The 24,348-nt window shown below is 44.2% G+C and overlaps 1 protein-coding gene across 1 annotated transcript in view; it reads left to right on the forward strand.

Moving 5' to 3' along the window:
• The first annotated feature begins 21,444 nt into the window (after positions 1–21,444).
• LOC124048716 (SH3 domain-binding protein 2-like) overlaps positions 21,445–24,348 on the forward strand; it is a 29,842-nt gene continuing 26,938 nt past the window's right edge. The window contains exon 1 of the mRNA XM_046369761.1: positions 21,445–21,664. The gene's annotated coding sequence lies outside the window, so the exon portion shown is untranslated. The remainder of the gene's footprint in view (positions 21,665–24,348) is intronic.

Below are 24,348 nucleotides of genomic sequence, written 5' to 3' on the forward strand. Positions count from 1 at the left end.
AACTCCAACTAATTCATATGTTTTTAATGAACACGGTTTATGTGACCATGCAATAAAAAGCATTCCATTAAGCAGTAAATGTGGATTTTCATTAGGGGGAAAACTGATCAGAATAGGAGATCCTGGCTAGCTCTGTGACCACCAGATAGGCCTGCATCCTGAGAAACACTGGACAGTAATAGACATTACTAGCAGGTCTGGATTATACAACTCTCCGCCAGTGGAACAACTGACGAACCGAAGCAGGAAGTCTTCAATATATGATTGAAAATTAAGATGTTTTTTATTGTTATTTGAAATATTGCATGTATGTATATATATATATTACAGATGACTACCACAGCATGATTAATAACTGCATCTCAAAATATGTTTGGGGTCTTTCGTGTAAATGTGTAACAGTGTCGCTTTCGTCCCTCTCCAACCAGGAAACCTCTGAATATCGACACCTGTCATTTATGAAGCATCGTTAACTGTCAATCCACGAAAGACATGGCCCTTGGGAAGCAAGGGAAACAACTACTTCAGTGTCTCAGAGTAGGTGACGGACCCGACTGAACGCCACTAGTGCAAAGCCATTTCACATCAGCTACAAGTGCATGTAAAAATGGGAAGATATCCAATGAAACTTGGCAGCTGTTGTGTTATTTTGACAGCAGTGTGTCACATCATGTCAGTAGATAGGGGTTCTGGTGTACATGCATACAAAAATTAAGCATAAATGTTTTAAATCAGAGCAACGTTAATGTATCATCAACAGCGTCTAATCTGTCTGCAAGGGTTTGCATTGTCGGCAGGCTCAGACATGTGCCATTGACAGTGTGAGTTATTGACTGACTGACTGACTGAGTGGGCCGCTTGCTTCATTTAGTCACTTTGAAATGTCACAATGCGGTCTCACAGGGTCATTAGTCAGCTGTCTCTTTACATGTGACTAATTAACACAGTCTTAAACAGGGAAAACAGACCCAGCAGACTCCGTGCTGTTGTGTATAGAGCTGTACACTACACTACGACAAGTCGTGACTGACTGGAGCATCTCTTTATTAATGACAGTTAGAAATAGCAACACTGTGTCATAGCGGGACAACTCTCGACTCCTGTGGCAGAATTCAACTGTCTTCTTGACACCGCTGCAGTGGCTGCACGGTATGTGTCTGTATGGAAAAACCCTCCCTTATAAAACTTTTTTTTTTTTAAATATGTGTGTTTCTGTCTGTCAAAGGGCCTCTTGGTCTCAGACTGTCTAAAAACAAATTAGCCTATATATAAAAGTGGGCTCACAGCAGTTTAGTTGGAAATCTAGTATTTTTTCAAGGAATTGAGGAAGGAGATGTAAACAGGATTAAATTGACTCCCACACAGGCAGCATGGGGTTTTATGAGTGTAAACAGGGACAGGGACAGGCCTGGGTCCAGAGTAGGGCGTCTAGCTGTTGTGTGTCCATGCATGAGCTGCAGCCTAAACAGACCGTAAGGAGACACTCAGGGGCCACTTCCACTGACCAACACAGACCTAGGCCTACACACAAGGAACACAGAGTGCTCAAAACAGGATGCTGAAGTAAAGGGCAATCTTGGTATCGGAGTGGATGCATCAAATGCCATCTCTGAACACTGATGTACTCGAGTGCCCTTCATGGGTGGTTGTCAAATCAAATGTGATTGGTCACGTGTCAAATAATTCAGGTGTAGACCTTACAGTGAAATGCTTACTTACAGGCTCTAACCTATAGTGCGAAAAAAAAAGTGTGTGTGTGTGTGTGTGTGTGTGTGTGTGTGTGTGTGTGTGTGTGTGTGTGTGTGTGTGTGTGTGTGTGTGTGTGTGTGTGTGTGTGTGTGTGTGTGTGTGTGTGTGTGTGTGTGTGTGTGTGTGTGTGTGTGTGTGTGTGTGTGTGTAGGTAAGTAAAGAAATTAAACAACAGTAAAAAGACATTTGAAAATAAGAGTAGCAAGGCTATATACAGACATCGGTTAGTCAGGCTTATTGAGGTAGTATGTACATGTAGGTATGGTTAAAGTGACTATGCATATAGGATGAAGAGAGAGTAGCAGTAGCGTAAAAAGAGGGGTTGGCGGGTGGAGGGACACAATGCAGACAGCCCGGTTAGCCAATGTGCGGGAGCACTGGTTGGTCGGGCCAATTGAGGTAGTATGTACATGAATGTATAGTTAAAGTGACTATGCATATAAGATAAACAGAGAGTAGCAGCAGTGTAAAAGAGGGGTTTGGGGGGGCTCACAATGCAAATAGTCCGGGTAACCATTTGGTTACCTGTTCAGGAGTCTTATGGTTTGGGGGTAAAAACTGTTGAGAAGCCTTTTTGTCCTAGACTTGGCACTCCGGTACCGCTTGCCATGCGGTAGTAGAGAGAACAGTATTTGACTGGTGTGGCTGGGGTCTTTGACAATTTTTAGGGCCTTCCTCTGACACCGCCTGGTGTAGAGGTCCTGGATGGCAGGCAGCTTTGCCCCAGTGATGTACAGGGCCGTACGCACTACCTTCTGAAGTGTCTTGCTGTCAGAGGCTGAGCAATTGCCGTACCAGGCAGTGATGCAACCGGTCAGGATGCTCTCGATGTTGCAGCTGTAGAACCTTTTAAGGATCTCAGGACCCATGCCAAATCTTTTTAGTTTCCTGAGGGGGAATAGGCTTTGTCGTGTCTTTTTCATGACTGTCTTGGTGTATTTAGACCATTCTACATTTACATTTAAGTCATTTAGCAGACGCTCTTATCCAGAGCGACTTACAAATTGGTGCATTCACCTTATGACATCCAGTGGAACAGCCACTTTACAATAGTGCATCTAAATATTTTAAGGGGGGGGTGAGAAGGATTACTTTATCCTATCCTAGGTATTCCTTAAAGAGGTGGGGTTTCAGCTGTCTCCGGAAGGTGGTGATTGACTCCGCTGTCCTGGCGTCGTGAGGGAGTTTGTTCCACCATTGGGGGGCCAGAGCAGCGAACAGTTTTGACTGGGCTGAGCGGGAACTGTACTTGCTCAGTGGTAGGGAGGCGAGCAGGCCAGAGGTGGATGAACGCAGTGCCCTTGTTTGGGTGTAGGGCCTGATCAGAGCCTGGAGGTACTGAGGTGCCGTTCCCCTCACAGCTCCGTAGGCAAGCACCATGGTCTTGTAGCGGATGCGCTTCAACTGGAAGCCAGTGGTGAGAGCAGAGGAGCGGGGTGACGTGAGAGTACTTGGGAAGGTTGAACACCAGACGGGCTGCGGCGTTCTGGATGAGTTGTAGGGGTTTAATGGCACAGGCAGGGAGCCCAGCCAACAGCGAGTTGCAGTAATCCAGACGGGAGATGACAAGTGCCTGGATTAGGACCTGCGCCGTGTGAGGCAGGGTCGTACTCTGCGGATGTTGTAGAGCATGAACCTACAGGAACGGGCCACCGCCTTGATGTTAGTTGAGAACGACAGGGTGTTGTCCAGGATCACGCCAAGGTTCTTAGCGCTCTGGGAGGAGGACACAATGGAGTTGTCAACCGTGATGGCGAGATCATGGAACGGGCAGTCCTTCCCCGGGAGGAAGAGCAGCTCCATCTTGCCGAGGTTCAGCTTGAGGTGGTGATCCGTCATCCACACTGATATGTCTGCCAGACATGCAGAGATGCGATTCGCCACCTGGTCATCAGAAGGGGGAAAGGAGAAGATTAATTGTGTGTCGTCTGCATAGCAATGATAGGAGAGACCATGTGAGGTTATGACAGAGCCAAGTGACTTGGTGTATAACGAGAATAGGAGAGGGCCTAGAACAGAGCCCTGGGGGACACCAGTGGTGAGAGCGTGTGGTGAGGAGACAGATTCTCGCCACGCCACCTGGTAGGAGCGACCTGTCAGGTAGGACGCAATCCAAGCATGGGCCGCGCCGGAGATGCCCAACTCGGAGAGGGTGGAGAGGAGGATCTGATGGTTCACAGTATCGAAGGCAGCCGATAGGTCTAGAAGGATGAGAGCAGAGGAGAGAGAGTTAGCTTTAGCAGTGCGGAACGCCTCCGTGATACAGAGAAGAGCAGTCTCAGTTGAATGACTAGTCTTGAAACCTGACTGATTTGGATCAAGAAGGTCATTCTGAGAGAGATAGCGGGAGAGCTAGCCAAGGACGGCACGTTCAAGAGTTTTGGAGAGAAAAGTAAGAAGGGATACTGGTCTGTAGTTGTTGACATCGGAGGGATCGAGTGTAGGTTTTTTCAGAAGGGGTGCAACTCTCGCTCTCTTGAAGACGGAAGGGACGTAGCCAGCGGTCAGGGATGAGTTGATGAGCGAGGTGAGGTAAGGGAGAAGGTCTCCGGAAATGGTCTGGAGAAGAGAGGAGGGCATAGGGTCAAGCGGGCAGGTTGTTGGGCGGCCGGCCGTCACAAGACGCGAGATTTCATCTGGAGAGAGAGGGGAGAAAGAGGTCAGAGCACAGGGAAGGGCAGTGTGAGCAGAACCAGCGGTGTCGTTTGACTTAGCAAACGAGGATCGGATGTCGTCGACCTTCTTTTCAAAATGGTTGACGAAGTCATCTGCAGAGAGGGAGGGGGGGGGATTCAGGAGGGAGGAGAAGGTGGCAAAGAGCTTCCTAGGGTTAGAGGCAGATGCTTGGAATTTAGAGTGGTAGAAAGTGGCTTTAGCAGCAGAGACAGAGGAGGAAAATGTAGAGAGGAGGGAGTGAAAGGATGCCAGGTCCGCAGGGAGGCGAGTTTTCCTCCATTTCCGCTCGGCTGCCCGGAGCCCTGTTCTGTGAGCTCGCAATGAGTCGTCGAGCCACGGAGCGGGAGGGGAGGACCGAGCCGGCCTGGAGGATAGGGGACATAGAGAGTCAAAGGATGCAGAAAGGGAGGAGAGGACGGTGGTTGAGGAGGTAGAATCAGGAGATAGGTTGTAGAAGGTTTGAGCAGAGGGAAGAGATGATAGGATGGAAGAGGAGAGAGTAGCGGGGAGAGAGAGCGGAGGTTGGGACGGCGCGATACCATCCGAGTAGGGGCAGTGTGGGAAGTGTTGGATGAGAGCGAGAGGGAAAAGGATACAAGGTAGTGGTCGGAGACTTGGAGGGGAGTTGCAGAGGTTAGTGGAAGAACAGCATCTAGTAAAGATGAGATCGAGCGTATTGCCTGCCTTGTGAGTAGGGGGGGAAGGTGAGAGGGTGAGGTCAAAAGAGGAGAGGAGTGGAAAGAAGGAGGCAGAGAGGAATGAGTCAAAGGTAGACGTGGGGAGGTTAAAGTCGCCCAGAACTGTGAGAGGTGATCCGTCCTCAGGAAAGGAGCTTATCAAGGCATCAAGCTCATTGATGAACTCTCCGAGGGAACCTGGAGGGCGATAAATGATAAGGATGTTAAGCTTGAAATGGCTGGTAACTGTGACAGCATGGAATTCAAAGGAGGCGATAGACAGATGGGTAAGGGGAGAAAGAGAGAATGACCACTTGGGAGAGATGAGGATCCCGGTGCCACCACCCCGCTGACCAGAAGCTCTCGGGTGTGCGAGAACACGTGGGCGGACGAAGAGAGAGCAGTCGGAGTAGCAGTGTTATCTGTGGTGATCCATGTTTCCGTCAGTGCCAAGAAGTCGAGGGACTGGAGGGAGGCAATGGCTGAGATGAACTCTGCCTTGTTGGCCGCAGATCGGCAGTTCCAGAGGCTGCCGGAGACCTGGAACTCCACGTGGGTCGTGCGCGCTGGGACCACCAGATTAGGGTGGCCGCGGCCACGCGGTGTGGAGCGTTTGTATGGTCTGTGCAGAGAGGAGAGAACAGGGATAGACAGACACATAGTTGACAGGCTACAGAAGAGGCTACGCTAATGCAAAGGAGATTAGAATGACAAGTGGACTACACGTCTCGGATGTTCAGAAAGTTAAGCTTACGTAGCAAGAATCTTATTGACTAAAATGATTGTGGATGTGGACACCAAGGAATTTGAAGCTCTCAACCTGCTCCACTACAGCCCCGTCAATGACAATGGGGACGTGCTCGGTGCTCCTTTTCCTGTAGTCCACAATCATCTCCTTAGTCTTGGTTATGTTGAGGGATAGGTTGTTATTCTGGCACCACACTGCCAGGTCTCATCGTTGTCGGTGATCAGGCCTACCACTGTTGTGTCGTCTGCAAACTTAATGATGGTGTTGGAGACGTGCCTGGTCATGCAGTCGTGGGTGAACAGGAAGTACAGGAGGGGACTGAACACACACCCCTGGGGAGCTCCAGTGTTGAGGATCAGCGTGGCAGATGCGTTGATACCTACCCTCACCACCTGGGGGTGGCCCGTCAGGAAATCCAGGATCCAGTTGCAGATGGAGGTGTTTAGTCTCAGGTTCCTTAGCTTAGTGATGAGCTTTGAGGGTACTACTACTGTAGTCAATGAACAGCATTCTCACATAGGTGTTCCTTTTGTCCAGGTAGGAAAGGGCAGTGTGGAGTGCAATAGAGATTTCATCATCTGTGGATCTGTTTGGGCGGTATGCAAATTGGAGTGGGTCTAGGGTTTCTGGGATAATAGTGTTGATGTGAGCCATGACTAGCCTTTCAAAACACTTCATGGCTACAGACGTAAGTGCTAAGGGTCAGAAGTCATTTAGGCAGGCTACCTTAGTGTCCTTGGGCACAGGGACTATGGCGGTCTGCTTGAAACATGTTGGTATTACAGATTCAGTCAGGGACAGGTTGAAAATATCAGTGAAGACACTTGTCAGTTGGTCAGCGCATGCTCGGAGTACACGTCCTAGTAATCCGTCTGGCCCTGCGGCCTTGTGAATATTGACCTGTTTAAAGGTATTACTCACATTGGAGACGGAGAGCGTGGTCATACAGTTGTCCGGAACAGCTGATGCTCTCATGCATGTTTCAGTGTTACTTGACCCGAAGCAGAATTAAGCTAAATTAGAAGTAATTTAGCTTGTCTGGTAGGCTCGTGTCACTGTGCTTCCCTTTGTAGTCTGTAATAGTTTGCAAGCCCTGCCACATCCGACGAGTGTTGGAGCCAGTGTAGTACGATTCAATCCTAGTTCTGTATTGACGCTTTGCCTGTTTGATGGCTCATCAGAGGGCATAAGGGCATTTCTTATAAGCTTCCGAATCCCGCTACTTGAAAGCGGCAGCTCTACCCTTTAGCTAAGTGCGGATGTTGCCTGTAATCCATGGCTTCTGGTTGGGGTATGTACGTACGGTCACTGTGGAGTGGACGTCATCGATGCACTTATTGATGAAGCCAGTGACTGACGTGGTGTACTCCTCAATGGTATCTGAAGAATCCTGGAACATATTCCAGTCTGTGCTCGCAAAACAGTCCTGTAGCTTAGCATCTGCTTCATCTGACCACTTTCTTATTGACTGAGTGACTGGCGCTTCCTGCTTTAGTTTTTGCTTGTAAGCAGGAATCAGGAGGATAGAATTATGGTCAGATTTGTCAAATGGAGGGTCGAGGGAGAGCTTTGTACGCGTCTCTGTGTGTGGAGTACAGGTGATCTAGAGTTTTTTTCCCTCTGGTTGCACATTTAACATGCTGGTAAAAATGTGGTAAAACGGATTTGAGTTTCCCTGTATTAACCCTTGTGTTGTCAAAAATGACCCGCCACACTATGTTTAACAGCAGAGAAAACCCCGTAAATTATATTTTTTCAACCTGAAATATTATGACTTTTCCTAGAGTGACCCCAACATTAGAGAAAGTGAAACATTGCCATTGTTCATATTTCCATGAAAGTTGTACACCACCAGGGTACAAAGATTGTCTTAGGGTCATTTTTGACCCAGCAATTATAAAATCATTTACACACCACAAAAACCACAACACACACACACACACACACACACACACACACACACACACACACACACACACACACACACACACACACACACACACACACACACACACACACACACACACACACACACACACACACACACACACACACACACACACACACTGAGGTTATGTGTGCTACTGATTGAACTCAGACAAAACTATTACTTTCTTGTGCATATGCAGCATCTCCCCTCCACGACCCCACACGACTCAAGTTCACAGACAAAATAAAAACAATTTCAGACAAAATAAACAACATTTCAGACAAAATCAAGATTTCTTGAAAGCATTGTTTACTAATGGGGAATGCAGTCAGAGGCTATAAAGGTGCTGCAGATGACAGTCCCCTCAGTTCTCTCTTTGCTGAAGCCATGAGTGCGTGTTTCAGTGCCCAATGGGTCGTAGATCCAATTTTTTCAGATGTCAAGGAAGAGCAAGAGAACAATGATTTAGAAGAGGAGGATGTATCTGAAGAAGAAGATGGGGAAGAATACAACCCAGAGCACGATGCATCATCTTCAGATGAAGAAGAAATCCCCAAAGCTGAAAGAGAGACATTTTTATCAAAGAACAGCTAAATAACATGGTCCTTGTCACCATATGACAACCAGGGCAGGATGGCAGCACAACATGTCATAAGGATGACTCCAGGGCCCACAAGAAATGCAGTCAACATGTCATAAGGTCGACCCCAGGACCCACAAGACATGCAGTTGCCCAGGACATCGCCTCAACATTCTACATGTTCATCACACCAGCCATCGAAAAAATCATCCTGGAGATGACAAATTTGGAGGGTTTCCGTAAATATGGAGACAACTAGAAAAGGATGTATGAGATTGACCTGCGTGCCTACAAAGGGCTGCTAATCTTAGCGGGTGTGTATTGGTCCCGAGGTGAGGTTACACGTGGTCTCTGGGATGCAGAGAGTGGAAAGGCAAGTTTCCATGCCATGATGCCACTGAAAGTCTTTCACACTTTCTCAAGAATTCTACGATTTGATAACCCTGAGTCAAGATCTGCAAGACGTGTGAGAGACAAACTGGCGGCCATAAGAGTGGTGTGGGAGAAGTGGGTGGAGCATCTACCATACCTCTACACCCCTGGGCCTGAGGCAACAGTGGATGAGCAACTGGTTCACACCTGCAATGTCAGTGATTTTCACTGTTCATTGTATTAAGTATTGCTGTAATATCATTGATTTATGTGATTGTTTTCAGTGACACTGATACTAATTACTGGTAGTAATCTCTTGTCAAAAGGTCGCTATCCTTTCCTGGCAGTATATGCCCAGCAAGCCAGCAAAGTATGGAATCAAGACATGGATGGCATGTGACTCACAATCCAGCTATAATTGAAAGATGCAAGTCTACACAGGGAAGCCGGCCAGTGGAGGCCCGGAGATGAACCAGGGGATGAGGGTTGTGCTTAATGTGACAGATGGACTAAGGGGGCACAATGTCACGTGTGACAATTTCTTCACCTCTTATGAACTCAGCCAGCAGCTCCTGAAGGGGAAGATCACCATGGTTGACACAGTTAGAAAGAACAAGCCTGATGAGCTCCCTCCTGCACTCCTCACAACAAGGGGGAGAGAGGCCTTCTCATAAAAGTTTGCCTTCACCCCCACCACCACTCTAGTTTCTTACCTCCCAAAGAGGAAGAAGAATGTGGTCTTCCTGAGCACACTGCCCAAAACAGCTGAGATCAGTGATCGTGAGAACAGGAAGCCAGCCATCATCCTGAACTACAACCACAACAAAGGAGGCGTGGACAACCTGGTCATCTTCCATAACATCATTGATGTGTCCTCATACAATGCCTTCATGATATGGAACAAGATCAACCCTACCTGGATGCCTGATAAGTGGAACAAGAGGAGGGTGTTCCTGAAGCAGCTGGGAAAGGCACTTGTAACCCCACACATTCAAAGAAGGGAGCGCCTCCCCCGCACAGCAGCCTCTGCAGCGCTTGTGAAAGCTGTTCAGGGGGCTGAATCTTGTCCTGATCCACCTGAGGCTGCAGCTGGGGCAGGCAAGAGGAGGAGATGCCAATTCCTTCCCCCAAAGAAGGACTGTAAAACAAATAATATGTGCTTAGAAATATATCTGCAAAGTCCATGCACACACACACACACTTGCATACTGTCCTACATGTGCTAATTAGAGTTGATTGATTTATGTTCTTCACATTTTTGTTTTGTATCTATTATCTTATTTTATTCTTATTTATTGTTGTTGTTTATACACCTTGTGGGTGGGGGCAATGGTTCAAAAATTTGGGAGAAGACTAGTATTTTGTAGTTGAATTCCTCATTGTACAGTATATAAGAATATATCACTATGTTGCCAAAGAAATGACTGTTTACAAGACTGTTACTGTTTCCCTCTAATAGAAAGCATTCAAAAATACTTTCTCAGCTGTGCCACCACAGACTCTGGGTTCGCGCCCAGGCTCTGTCGTAATCGGCCGCGACCGGGAGATCCGTGGGGTGACGCACAATTGGCCTAGCGTTGTCCGGGTTAGGGAGGGTTTGGCCTGTAATACTTTTCTTAGGCTATACAAATGCTATCTCTTGCTATCTCTTGCTAAAGAAATGTATGTGTACACCTATGCAGTACCTTTAGCAATAAACATCTACTATAGTAAAGAAAACAATTATGACAGGTGTGTTGTAATAAAAATGAGTGGTGTCCACTGATTAAATGCAGTCTTTCTGCATTTTGAAGAGGGAAAACCCAGATATTCACAAAGTGTGTGATGAATGTCAGGTTATTTCTTCATGAAAAAATAGATTTGGGGTTTAAAATTCAATTAAGCTGCTTTATTTTAGGAGTTTAGTGAAGGCGGGTCATTTTTTACACCTACTACACAAGGGAGTCCACTGCCACTAGGAGTGACGCATCTGGATGAGCATTTTCCTGTTTGCTTACGGCCGTATACAGCTCATTGAGTGCGGTCACTCCTAGCATTGGTTTATGTTGTTATATAGACAGCTACAAAGAATACAGACAAAAACTCTCTTGATAAATTGTGTGGTCTACAGCTTATCATGAGATACTCTACCTCAGGCAGGCAAAACCTTGAGACTTCCTTAGATTTCGTGTACCAGCTGTTGTTTACAAAGGTAGGATATACATATTCGTAGTTCGTCTATTTTATTATTGATTGATTGTACGTTTGCTAATAGGACTGATGGAAAAGGTAGATTACCCTCTCGGCATCGGATCCTTACGAGGCACCCGGACCTTCGTTCCCGATACCTCCGTCTCTTTCTCCTGCGAATGGCGGGGATGAGAGCCTTGTCGGGCGTCTGAAGTAAATCCTTCCCATCCGACTCGTTGACGAAAAAGTATTCCTCCAGTACGGGGTGAGTAATCGCTGTCCTGATATCTAGAAGCTATTTTCGGTCATAAGACATGGTGGCAGAAACATCATGTACAAAATAAGTTACATATAAAGCGACAAAACATACACAATAGCACAACTGGTTACGTGCTCATAAAATCCTTGGGGTCCTAGAGAGTGCCAAATAAATTGTAAACAGATATAATCTGGGCATCATCAGACTATTCAGATGTTTTTGAGAGGAACCGAATGACCAAGCACAAACCTGGGTGTTACTGTATTGGTTATGTACATAGAAGTACCTCTATTTCTCAAAAAATCAATCACATACATCTATGATAATATGATCATTCATCCATTTGAGCAGCGCACATCGCAAGCATAGTCCAAACATTGTATAATTTCACCTCACCTGTTTACCTGAGAAAATTCAGCAACTCTTGGAGCATCAGTTCTCTCATCATTGTTTTACAGATAAAGATATTAAAGGGATAGCTCACTCAAATTACAAAATGGTTTCTTTACCCTGGAAGCAGTCTATGACAAAGTATGACAGCAATCAGTGCTTTGGTTTTATTTCCCTGGCTCTTTTCCTAAATGCTAATGTTTTAGCATTTGTGAAACAAATCCCATTCAAGTCATGGTACCGATATTAGCAATGTTCGCGCATCATGTCCAAATAATTTGAAAATATCTAAAATTGATTGTGAAGCTCAACAAAGTTACTTATAGATGATTTGAACATGAAGCAGGAAAAATGCTAATATAGGTAGCATGACTTGAATGGGATTTGTGCCACAAATGCCTCCAAAAGTAGGAATAATAAAGGCCTAATGTAGCCTGTAGCTAAATCAAATGTATTCAATCTCTTTTTCTAGTGCTAAATACTGTTTGGTGCTCCTAACTTTTAAAAGTTGGGAGCACCAGTGATACCAATGAAAAAAGTATATGTGTAGAGGCCTGGGTGAATCACCATAGTCTCCAGTGGTTGTAGGATTAGGGCCAGTGTGTGTGCACTGTGCAGTGGTGGAATCACAGTGGTCCGTGAAGCTCAGACGGAGTCTGGATGAATGGGTTGGGGATTGGGCTTCAGAGGGTTGTTCATCAGGGAATGCTGAGGGGAGGACGGCTCATCATAACGTCTGGAACGGAGCGAATGGAATGGCATCAAACACATGGAAACCATGTGTTGGATGTATTTGATACCATTCCACCTATTCCGCTCCAGCCATTACCATGGAAACCATGTGTTGGATGTATTTGATACCATTCCACATATTCCGCTGCAGCCATTACCATGGAAACCATGTGTTCGATGTATTTGATACCATTCCACCTATTCCGCTCCAGCCATTACCATGGAAACCATGTGTTCGATGTATTTGATACCATTCCACCTATTCCGCTCCAGCCATTACCATGGAAACCATGTGTTCGATGTATTTGATACCATTCCACCTATTCCGCTCCAGCCATTACCATGGAAACCATGTGTTCGATGTATTTGATACCATTCCACCTATTCCGCTCCAGCTATTACCATGGAAACCATGTGTTCGATGTATTTGATACCATTCCACCTATTCCGCTCCAGCCATTACCATGGAAACCATGTGTTGGATGTATTTGATACCATTCCACCTATTCCGCTCCAGCCATTACCATGGAAACCATGTGTTGGATGTATTTGATACCATTCCACCTATTCCGCTCCAGCTATTACCATAAGCCGGTCCTCCCGCAATTAAGTTGACATCAAACCTCCTGTGATCTCCACTGGTAGCCAACTCCATAGAGACCTACTGTAGCTGACTCCGCTAAGGGCTTCACTCTGCTGCTGACTCTGAAAATCTTTACTGAGACGGAGGAGAAACTCTAATGTGTTCAAGGCCTGGGATGTAAGAAGATGAAGTATAAAGCAATTTTGCTGTCTCAAAAAAGTATTTGAGGTTTATGTGAAAGTAGTGCATGCATTATGTTGTTTATGTGTTTGTGTGTGCATGCATGCATGTGTGTGTGTGTATTACATAAAAGGTCAACATCACTAGAGGCTGAAGTATTTTTTTCTCCTAAGGACTCTGCTGCATAGAAAAAAAACATACACAGCTACTGTGCTGTAACTTTTGCATGTCCACAATAAGCTATCCCCACATTCTCTCAAAGCTCTTCCCTTAATACTGAACAGATGGGACACATTTGGGAGGGTTTGCATGTATCTTTAATAATCATTCCTCATGGCTGAAGAACATGTATATTTATGTGTGTGGTATGCCATGTGGCCACTGCTGTCTCTGGCCAACAACTGCCACAGGACTACTACTACTACTACATCCTTTTATAGAGAGAGACTCCATGGCTGGGATTGCTTTTAGTCTATTTAAATGTTTATGTACTAAGATGTATTTTGACAGGAAGACATAAAGAACAAGTCCAAATGAAAAAAACAAGTCAAAATGAATGGGTGTCGTGTGCATGTGTGCGTGAAGGCATGCATGTCTTAATGTTTATCTCAACACAGTAGGATTTCCATAATCCCTTTTATGTGTAGCTTTTGAAGCTTGTATGAGAGCTACTGCAGCCAGACAGAATGTCCTTGAGATCCAGTATTGTGAGACACTCCGAGTGTCCAAAACAGAATAAAATGAAACGTTAAAAAAATGGAGGAAGCCAGAGTGTTGTAGTTGACACAACAGTGGTAGGCTTGATTACCAACAACGACGAGACGGCCTACAGGGAGGAGGTGAGGGCCCTCGGAGTGTGGTGTCAGGAAAATAACCTCACACTCAACGTCAACAAAACTAAGGAGATGATTGTGGACTTCAGGAAACAGCAGAGGGAACACCCCCCTATCCACATCGATGGAACAGTAGTGGAGAGGGTAGCAAGTTTTAAGTTCCTCGGCGTACACATCACAGACAAACTGAATTGGTCCACCCACACAGACAGCATCATGAAGAAGGCGCAGCAGCGCCTCTTCAACCTCAGGAGGCTGAAGAAATTCGGCTTGTCACCAAAAGCACTCACAAACTTCTACAGATGCACAATCGAGAGCATCCTGTCGGGCTGTATCACCGCCTGGTACGGCAACTGCTCCGCCCACAACTGTAAGGCTCTCCAGAGGGTAGTGAGGTCTGCACAACGATTCACCAGGGGCAAACTACCTGCCCTCCAGGACACCTACACCACCCGATGTCACAGGAAGGCCATAAAGATCATCAAGGACAACAACCACCTGAGCCACTGCCTGTTCACCCCGCTATCATCCAGAAGGCGAGGTCAGTACAGGTGCATCAAAGCTGGGACCGAGAGACTGAAAAACAGCTTCTATCTCAAGGCCATCAGACTGTTAAACAACCACCACTAACATTGAGTGGCTGCTGCCAACACACTGACTCAACTCCAGCCACTTTAATAATGGGAATTGATGGGAATTCATGTAAAATATATCACTAGCCACTTTAAACAATGCTACTTAATATAATGTTTACATACCCTACATTATTTATCTCATCTGTATACGTACATACTGTACTCTATATCATCTACTGCATCTTTATGTAATACATGTATCACTAGCCACTTTAACTATGCCACTTTGTTTACATACTCATCTCATATGTATATACTGTACTCGATACCATCTACTGCATCTTGCCTATGCCGCTCTGTACAATCACTCATTCATATATCTTTATGTACATATTCTTTATCCCTTTACACTTGTGTGTATAAGGTAGTAGTTTTGGAATTGTTATTACTGCATTGTCGGAACTAGAAGCACAAGCATTTCGCTACACTCGCATTAACACCTGCTAACCATGTGTATGTGACAAATAAAATTGGATTTGATTTTATTAAATATTAATATTAAATGCCATTTAGCAGACGCTTTTATCCAAAGCGACTTACAGTCATGTGTGCATACATTCTACATATGGGTGGTCCCGGGAATCGAACCCACTACCCTGGCGTTACAAGCGCCATGCTCTACCAACTGAGCATCAAAAGGTTTTATAAGAATATTTTGAAGATAAATACACAATGCAGAGATATAGGACAAGAGGTCAATAATAATAGGTCATTAAACGATCAAGGGAAATAGTGTTTTTTTCTGTAATAAGGGATTAATGCAGAGACATGGGAGGAATTTGCCTAAATATTGAGTCTGAAATAGTATACTTGTTATTTGGCCATTGGCCCAGTTTTATTGCAAGGAATTCTAATTGGTCAACCACAGGCTAGGGCTGGGTTATAAACTACATCCGGTCCATTTGTTCACAGGAGAGAATCACTGAGAGAGAATCACTGAGGACAGGGGAGCATGAACATCTACCATCTACTTCCAAGCATGATTTGTCTGCTTTGAATAAACCAATTTTCCTCCCCCTGATTTGCTTTGGGATCTGCGTTATTAAAGAATAACATCAACTACTAACAGTTTCTATCATTAGGTTGACACTGCAAACAAGGAAGTCAAGTAACCTCTCTACAGGATGTGGCCGTCTAGCTAAGGCTACTGTTTTTACTTTGTTGCGTTCTCCTCTCCCTCAACCTGTGGTCTGGATCTATATTGTCACTGGAGGGTGATTGACCAATGTGGGAGTGGTGAGATGCATGACCTCGGTCCCTTCACCACGACCCTGATGAGACTGCAGATGAGACTGCATGTGAACCACTTATCAATTACACTGTAACTTGTATGTGGTGTCCCTGACCCTGAACTGCTGCTGGGCTGTCTGTGCTGACTGGCAAAAGCTTACTGTAACTGTAACACAATGATTCAAATCATTTGGTTACTTCAGAACCCCCACACTGTGGTCCCTGTTGTCCTCTCCCTTCCAGTGTTGCAATATGGGCAGCAGACCAGGGTCAAATACATAATGCTGAATAAAACCAATGGATCTGCCCGAAGAGCAAACTCAAACACACTGAATACAGTATTTGGCATACACTGACTAAGTTCAGTATTTGTCCCCGGTTTGAGAGGCAGAAAGGAGGTCCAGGAAAGCAGTTCCATGTGGTTCTGGTGTGTGTGTGTGTGTGTGTGTGTGTGTGTGTGTGTGTGTGTGTGTGTGTGTGTGTGTGTGTGTGTGTGTGTGTGTGTGTGTGTGTGTGTGTGTGTGTGTGTGTGTGTGTGTGTGTGTGTGTGTGTGTGTGTGTGTGTGTGTGTGTGTGTCCTAGCGCCGGTGCTATGTGCTTCTGCCGCCACAGGGGCAATTACAGGGGTGAGTCCCAGAGGAGGCAGAGCCTGAGAGCAGCCAAGCCCAGCACAGAGGCCCTTACCCTGGGAAGGAAGAACAAGGAAATGCCCTTATATGGGCAACCCGGGAGAACGCCCATAACAGTGACCTGTCCCAACCTAGGAATGGCAGAAAAATGTGGTGGGAAATGTTGATGCCTTTGAGTATTTTGCTTTTCGAAACATGTTGTTTCGAGTCTTGTCCTGGACAGCAATTCTGTCTATTTCAGGACTTCCTTTTTGACTTCCTTTTTGTTTTGCCCTTTACCGTGGACTGCAGTGAACAGTAGTGCATTTGTGTGATACTTCCCCATAAGCAGGTGCTTATCTTTATCTTTGCGTTCATCTTACCCACTGCCTAATGGCTTTTGATAGTAGGCCACTGTACATTATGGAAGTTAACTGAGTGAGTCCCTAAATAGCGACAGCTAAATGTCATGTTTGAATAGATCCCAGAAGTTGAAAATGCTTTCAGCCCTTGCCACGTACTCAGCTATATCTGTCTTTCTGTATACCCTACTGTGCCAGAGGACGTGACTCTCACCCAACTGTTTTCCTCCCCACCAAACTTGTTTTCAAATGGTCCCTTCAAACGTCCAAAAGTCAACTGCTAACCATAACATTTTGAAAGTTGAAATGCTAAAATGGTGTAGTTGGCAGAGATATTTCATTTGTATGTAAACAAGTGATTAGATTGGACTTGATTTCAGCTTTCTGACCTGTGTAGTCATATAGTACCTCATACAGAGTCTCTGGAGGTTTGATCTGTGAATATATCCATGGAAATGTTTACAGAGGGAATATTACGTGTGACCATGACTACTGATATGATTTTGAATAAAACGTACCAATGTTAAAGCGGTAATGTTTCATTGATGTATATGTGCGTCTTTTATTCGTCTTATGGATTAAGTCTTCATTGCATTGCCTATTGTCACATGTACCTGACTGTTCTACAGGTAAATGATTTGATTCTAATAATATCGTGTCATTCTAAAGTCATGACCCAGAGCATTGCAAGACTTTGGAGAGCGAATATCCTAATAAATACAATATGCAATTCACAGTTATGTTTTCTGGTGTGCTGTTCCAGCAATAAAAAGTCAACTTAGCATGTTAAAGTTTAAGTATAGGAACCTTTGTCCTTTCTTTGGGATTTAAAGGGGTTTTAGATTTTATTTGATGCTATACTTGTTTCACAAAGTGACTACTTTCAATGGGCTCTGGTTTGTAACAGTGTTTTTTTTTCATTTCCTGACAAGTTTTGCGGATCTCATAAAACATCTGTTTCAGAGTGTTGATTAAAGTTGAGAGTCGGAGGAAAGCTACAATATAGCTTCCTTCCCTATTCAATACGCTCCATCTTGTTTTCTTGTAGACTGTAGAGTGATGGTCCTGGTGATCCTTTATCGCAGGCCATAAACTCAATCAAATGCAGTTGCAAGCCCCTGGCCATCCCCTCGTCAATGTATTTTTTTTGTTCTGAAGGTTATGTCCTACACTGTCCCCAAACAACCATATCAATTATATTGATAATACAGTATCACCAGCAAAAGGATGCTAGAACATTGGACGTGGTCTGTATCTATGTGGGGACGGGTCAGGGTCACAGTAGCTTCCTAACCTACAGTATACAGTACATGCATGTTGATTGCAAACTTAGACATGGATTTTTTTAGCAGTTACTGGTCTTGTACCACCAGATGTCAATGTTCTTCCCTGTTGCCTACAATGTGCACAGTAGACTGTTTACTAATAAGGCCGGGTGCCGTAGGGATGTAGGACCACCAGAGGACAGTACTCACTCGTATGTGCCTTGGGGTTGTTTAGGCCCACTAGAGAGCAGTGTTTGTCCATGTTGTGGGCGCAGTGTCCTATAACCTTCACCATTGCCCTTGTAGCCCTCTTATCTGCCTGACTGCCTCAGAGGTAATCATATTCCAGACTGATCTCATAGCCCCATCAATGATATGTGCCAGACCAGCGCACACCAACAGGACTCATAGATACAAATTGCTAAGCAGGTTATACATTGCTGTTGGAGAGAATAGACTATTTAAAAAATAAATGACAGTCTTTGGTTATTTTGTTGTTTTGTATAATGCAAATTTCAGTGTGGCTTTTTCATGGTAGCTGCAGTTGCATTTCCCCACTCTTTGTTACTTTCACACCAAATGCTAACTGAGGACGGTGCTGTGTCAGCCATACAGTAGCTCTGAGAGACTGAGTAAAGTCTTCGTAGCAATGTGGCTTCTGCCCTGTGTGTAATTATAGGCTCGGCTCTGTGAGATGCGGGGGCTGATCGAAGTTACCACCATTCCATTTGTTCCGTTTAATTGTTTGCATCATTTCCAATCCCCATATTTGTTAAAGATATTTATCATTTTAACCCCTACACTGATTGCAGTAAACTAATAGACAGTACTTCTACTTACAGCTATTTCACTCACATCTACGGTTCCTGTAGTTAAATAATTATACATATATCCCTAATTGTCTTTTTCTTTAAGTGCTGGATTCAGTTTTCCCACTGTTAGGGAAGCATCACATCCCCTCCCCATACCACACACCTTCTTCTTCCTTACCTCTTTATTAACGGGATGTAAATATAGCTCCGCTTTCTGTAAAGCTTGATAAGTTGACCATGTTTTAACTTCAGTCATTTCAATTAGAAATGCAGAAAAAAAAGTTGCAATGCAAAGAGAAGAAAGAGGGTCAAAGAGCAATTTCCGCCGGTGCTATTCTTAGACAGATACGTGACAAATGTTGGTCGTAATGTGTTGAACATCTTTGAGACTGAACTACTGTAGAGCTGAAAAAGGACTAGCCAAACGTCTAGTGATTGTTGTTGAGGGAAGACAGCTACTGCAGTTGAAACAGAACACAGAGTCTACTGTTTCAGAAGTGGCTATCTATGCATTTCTAGACAATTGGAAGTACAGCAGACTGAATACTGTAGTACAGAGCATCTTGAACAGTTAGCATATGCTCTGGTCATGAATTAGTCATCACAGGTTTGCCAGTAACTACACTTGTGTTCTGTTTCTCAGGCTCTCACTTAACCATAGAGGTTGGTATAACGTACAGTACATACAATGTAACAGCAGAGAGATGGCCCAGTGGCAGTTCACATCCTGTAGTGGTTAAGTTTGTGACTTGTTCATAATGAATCCTTTGTGTTACTACCATTAGCAATGCATAAGAAAAACCTGTACATCTTGAAAGCTTGAATTTGACCTTTGTTTGCACAATGTGCAAGCGTCTGTATGTTTGCATGCACAAACTAACCACAGGGTAAATTACCCTAAAGACACCAGCATGCTTGGGCTCAGGGTCACAGTATGTATTAGAAGAAGTGTAAAGGGTGGATGTCTCAACTGCCGAGGTGGAATTATGTCTGTCTGTGCCATGATTACTGTATAAAGCAATTGAAGTTGGAAGTTTACATACACTTTGGTTGGAGTCATTAAAACTCATTTTCAACCACTTCACAAATGTCTTGTTAACAAGCTATAATTTTGGCAAGTCGGTTAGGACATCTACTTTGTGCATGACACAAGTAATTTTTCCAACAAATGTTTACAGACAGATTATTTCACTTATATTTCATTGTCACCCAATTCCAGCAGGTCAGAAGTGTGCATACACTAAATGACTGTGCCTTTAAACAACTTGTACAATTCCAGAAAATTACGTCATGGCTTTAGAAGCTTCTGACTGGCTAATTGACATCATCTGAGTCAATTGGAGGGGTACCTGTGGATGTATTTCAAGGCCTACCTTCAAACTCAGTGCCACTTTGCTTGACATCATGGGAAAATCTAAAAAATTATGGGAGCAAGTCTGGGAGCAATTTCCAAACACCTGAAGGTACCACGTTCTGTACAAACAATAGTACGCAAGTATAAACACCATGGGACCACGCAGCCGTCATACCGCTCAGGAAGGAGACGCGTTCTGACGAGTTCTGATGAACATACTTTGGTGCGAAAAGTGCAAATCAATCCCAGAACAACGTTATATTTGGAGGAAAAATGGGGAGGCTTGCAAGCCGAAGAACACCATCCCAACCGTGAATCACGGGGGTGGCAGCATCATGTTGTGGGGGTGCTTTGCTGCAGGAGGGACTGGTGCACTTCACAAAATAGATGGCATCATGAGGAAGGACAATTATGTGGATATATTGAAGCAACATCTCAAGACATCAGTCAGGAAGTTAAAGCTTGGTCACAAATGGGTCTTCCAAATGGATAATGACCCCAAGCATACTTCCAAAGTTGTGGCAAAATGGCCTTAAGGACAACAAAGTCAATGTATTGGAGTGGCCATCAAAAGCCCTGACCTCAATCCTATAGAAAATATGTGGGCAGAACTGAAAAGGCGTGTGCGAGCAAGGAGGCCTACAAACCTGACTCAGTTACACCAGCTCTGTCAGGAGGAATGGACCTAAAATTCACCCACCTTATTGTGGGAAGCTTGTGGAAGGCTATCTGAAACATTTGACCCAAGTTAAACAATTTAAAGGCAATGCTACCAAATACGAATTGTGTGTCTGTTAATTTCTGACCCACTGGGAATGTGATGAAAGAAATAATAGCTGAAATAAGCAATTCTCTCTACTATTATTCTGACATTTCACGTTCTTAAAATAAAGTGGTGATACTAACTGACACAAAACTGGGAATTTGTATTGGATTAAATGTCAGGAATTGTGAAACTGAGTTTAAATGTATTTGGCTAAGGTGTATGTAAACTTCTGACTTCAACTGTATGTGATAACCTTTGTATGCTTGCTATGTGCAATGATGGAAAAGTACTGGGTAAATGGAGAGGTACTACTTTAGAATTGTCTGCACCTGCTGATAGTCACTCGGGCTCAAGGTCGAGATAGTAGAATGAGAAACCACAGTCTAGACATGTTTTTCTCATTTTACATACTTTGTATCTAATCCAATGCAACAATCTTAAGGAATGATTGACGGTAGGTTGTCCACACCAACTAGTATAAGGAGGGTTGTCTCCTGTTTTGCCACACAGATGTTTACTATAGACTACTGTGGTATTCCGAATGTGAATCTCTGTCTGCAATTGCATTGTATGACTAAAGAGTTTTATACCAAGATTCCTGTGTCTGTGTCATCTATCTGGAAGACTGATTGTTAAAGGAAACTATCATCACCCCAGGGAAAGGACCACCCAACATTTGGCAAGCTCGCCAGGAGTGAGTGACCACTGCGTCTGGATGACCTTCGTCCCGCTGTGCAGCGCATCAAATTATAAGGTAAGCAGACGCCTGTTAAACCAAAAGTCTGAAATGAGAAATAGCACCGTGTGGTTGATGACTCATTTCAGTACGTAAGTGGCACCTCACTCATGGGGTTGATAATTACAGGAACAGTCGATGCCTACATTTATGTAGAAGCCCATAATAAGATGAACATGATAAATATCCCAGAACCCCAGGTGTAATAGTCAGAAATTCCTGAGGGACTAATGGAACCTTGTGTGAGGAACTTGGTTATAGATTATTAGTCCGTGCTGAGGTACTGGTTGACAAGTGATTGAAAGTGTTTTATGCACATGATGTTCTTACCTGAGGGAGGACACTGGTTTTATGTATGGTGTTCTTACCTGAGGGAAGACACTGGTTTTATGTATGGTGTTCTTACCTGAGGGAGGACACTGGTTTTATGTATGGTGTTCTTACCTGAGGGAGGACACTGGTTTTATGTATGGTGTTCTTACCTGAGGGAAGATACTGGTTTTATGTATGGTGTTCTTACCTGAGGGAGGACACTGGTTTTATGTATGGTGTTCTTACCTGAGGGAAGACACTGGTTTTATGTATGGTGTTCTTACCTGAGGGAAGACACTGGTTTTATGTATGGTGTTCTTACCTGAGGGAAGATACTGGTTTTATGTATGGTGTTCTTACCTGAGGGAGGACGCTGGTTTTATGTATGGTGTTCTTACCTGAGGGAGGACACTGGTTTTATGTATGGTGTTCTTACCTGAGGGAAGACATTGGTATTGTTTTGATATATGCATAATTGGTGGGGTTATATATTTGGTGTGGGACAATTGTTGTATGAGTTGAGTGTATTGATAACAGTGAATGGATATATGCTCGTCAATATCAAGAATTTCTATGTACTGAAATAAATCTAGACTGGTATAGACAACAAGTCTTTAACCTCTTGGGTCGACCCGGGACGCATGCGTCCCATCTAGACATCTGGAAATGCAAATGCTCTACGCTAAATGCTAATAGCACTCGTTAAAACTCAAACGTTCATTAAAACACACATGCGGGGTACTGAATTAAAGCTACACTCGTTGTGAATCCAGCCAACAAGTCAGATTTTTTAAATGCTTTTCGGCGAAAGCATGAGAAGCAATTATCTGATAGCATGCAACACCCCAAAAGACCCGCAGGGGACGTAAACAAAATAATGAGCATAGTCGGCGCTACACAAACCGCAGAAATAAAATATAAAACATTCATTAACTTTGACGATCTTCTTTGTTGGCACTCCTAGATGTCCCACAAACATCTAGGATGATTAAATCGGTCCATATATAGCCTAGATATCGATCTATGAAGACTGTGTGATCAAGGAAAAAACAGCGTTTTATAACGCAACGTCATTTTTTTAAATTAAAAAAGTCGACGATAAACTTTCACAAAACACTTCTGTAATGCAACTTTAGGTATTAGTAAACGTTAATAATCTATCAAATTGATCACGGGCGATGTATATTCATTAGCTCCACGTCTTCAAATCATGTTCAGAAATTTCTACTCCAAAACATCCTGTCGGAGACCTGAGGAAATGGGCTGTCTCTTGTTCGTTTGACCAAGAAACAAAGCCTAGGCAATTGACAAGACTGGTGACATCGTGTGGAAGCTGTAGGAATTGCAATCTCGGCTCCAGGTAATTTGGTTTCCATTCAACAATACATGCAATTGGCGCATTGATACTTTTTCCAGTTTTCAGTGATCAGTTTTTCTTCCGCTTTTCGATGAAACGCAGGCTCTGTTATAGTCACAGCCGTGATTTAACCAGTTTTAGAAACGTCAGACTGTTTCCTATCCACACATACTAATCATATGCATATACTATATTCCTGGCATGAGTAGCAGGACGCTGAAATGTTGCGCAATTTTTAACAGAATGTTCGAAAAAGTAGGGGGTAGGATTACTAGTACAAGAAAGGGATACATTTGTGAATTGCGTATTGGGAAAGACATGTTGTGAGTTTACTCTTCCATTACATCCACAAGAGAGGAGACAGGGAGACCCCCGTACTGAAGTTAAAATACAATTGAAACCAACTGTGGTTATTTACCACACATACGTGGAACCATTTAGAGTAGCATGGTTAGTGAATAAACGTAGTGAAGCTGAAGAAGAAGAGGGGTTAGAGAAAATAGAACTGCGTTGGGTAGATCCTCCTATGTTAGGTTCTACTACCCGTATACAGGGATAGAACTGGGTTTTTCTACAGTACCATACAGATAAGTCACTCAGTCCACATTACATAGAACCTGATTCAAACAAAATCACGGTGCACCATGACAAATTCAACCAGAGGCAGTGCAGAGACAGTTTGTACCAAACCAATGAAGGCTGGGCCTGACCTCTCTGTCACTAACCTGACTGATGCTGACTTGGAGCATTTCGTTGACGCTTCTGCATATATAGATCAAACTACAGGGAAGAAACATGCAGGGTTTAGTTTTGTGACCATTGATAGAACCACACACATACAACAACCATTACCAGATACTTTCTCAGCTCAACAGGCTGAACTTTTGGCGCTAACCACTGCCTGTAAAATGGGAGAAGGGAAAAGGGTTACAATGTTCTCTGATTCTGCTTATGCAATAGTGGTTTGTCTCTCCTGGTGTGGTGTCTGGAGGAGTAGGGGTTTTCATAATGCTTGTGGAAGTCCTATTTGTAA

Source organism: Oncorhynchus gorbuscha, linkage group LG11 (assembly GCF_021184085.1).
Source record: "Oncorhynchus gorbuscha isolate QuinsamMale2020 ecotype Even-year linkage group LG11, OgorEven_v1.0, whole genome shotgun sequence".
In the NCBI taxonomy this organism is placed as follows: Eukaryota; Metazoa; Chordata; class Actinopteri; order Salmoniformes; family Salmonidae; genus Oncorhynchus; species Oncorhynchus gorbuscha.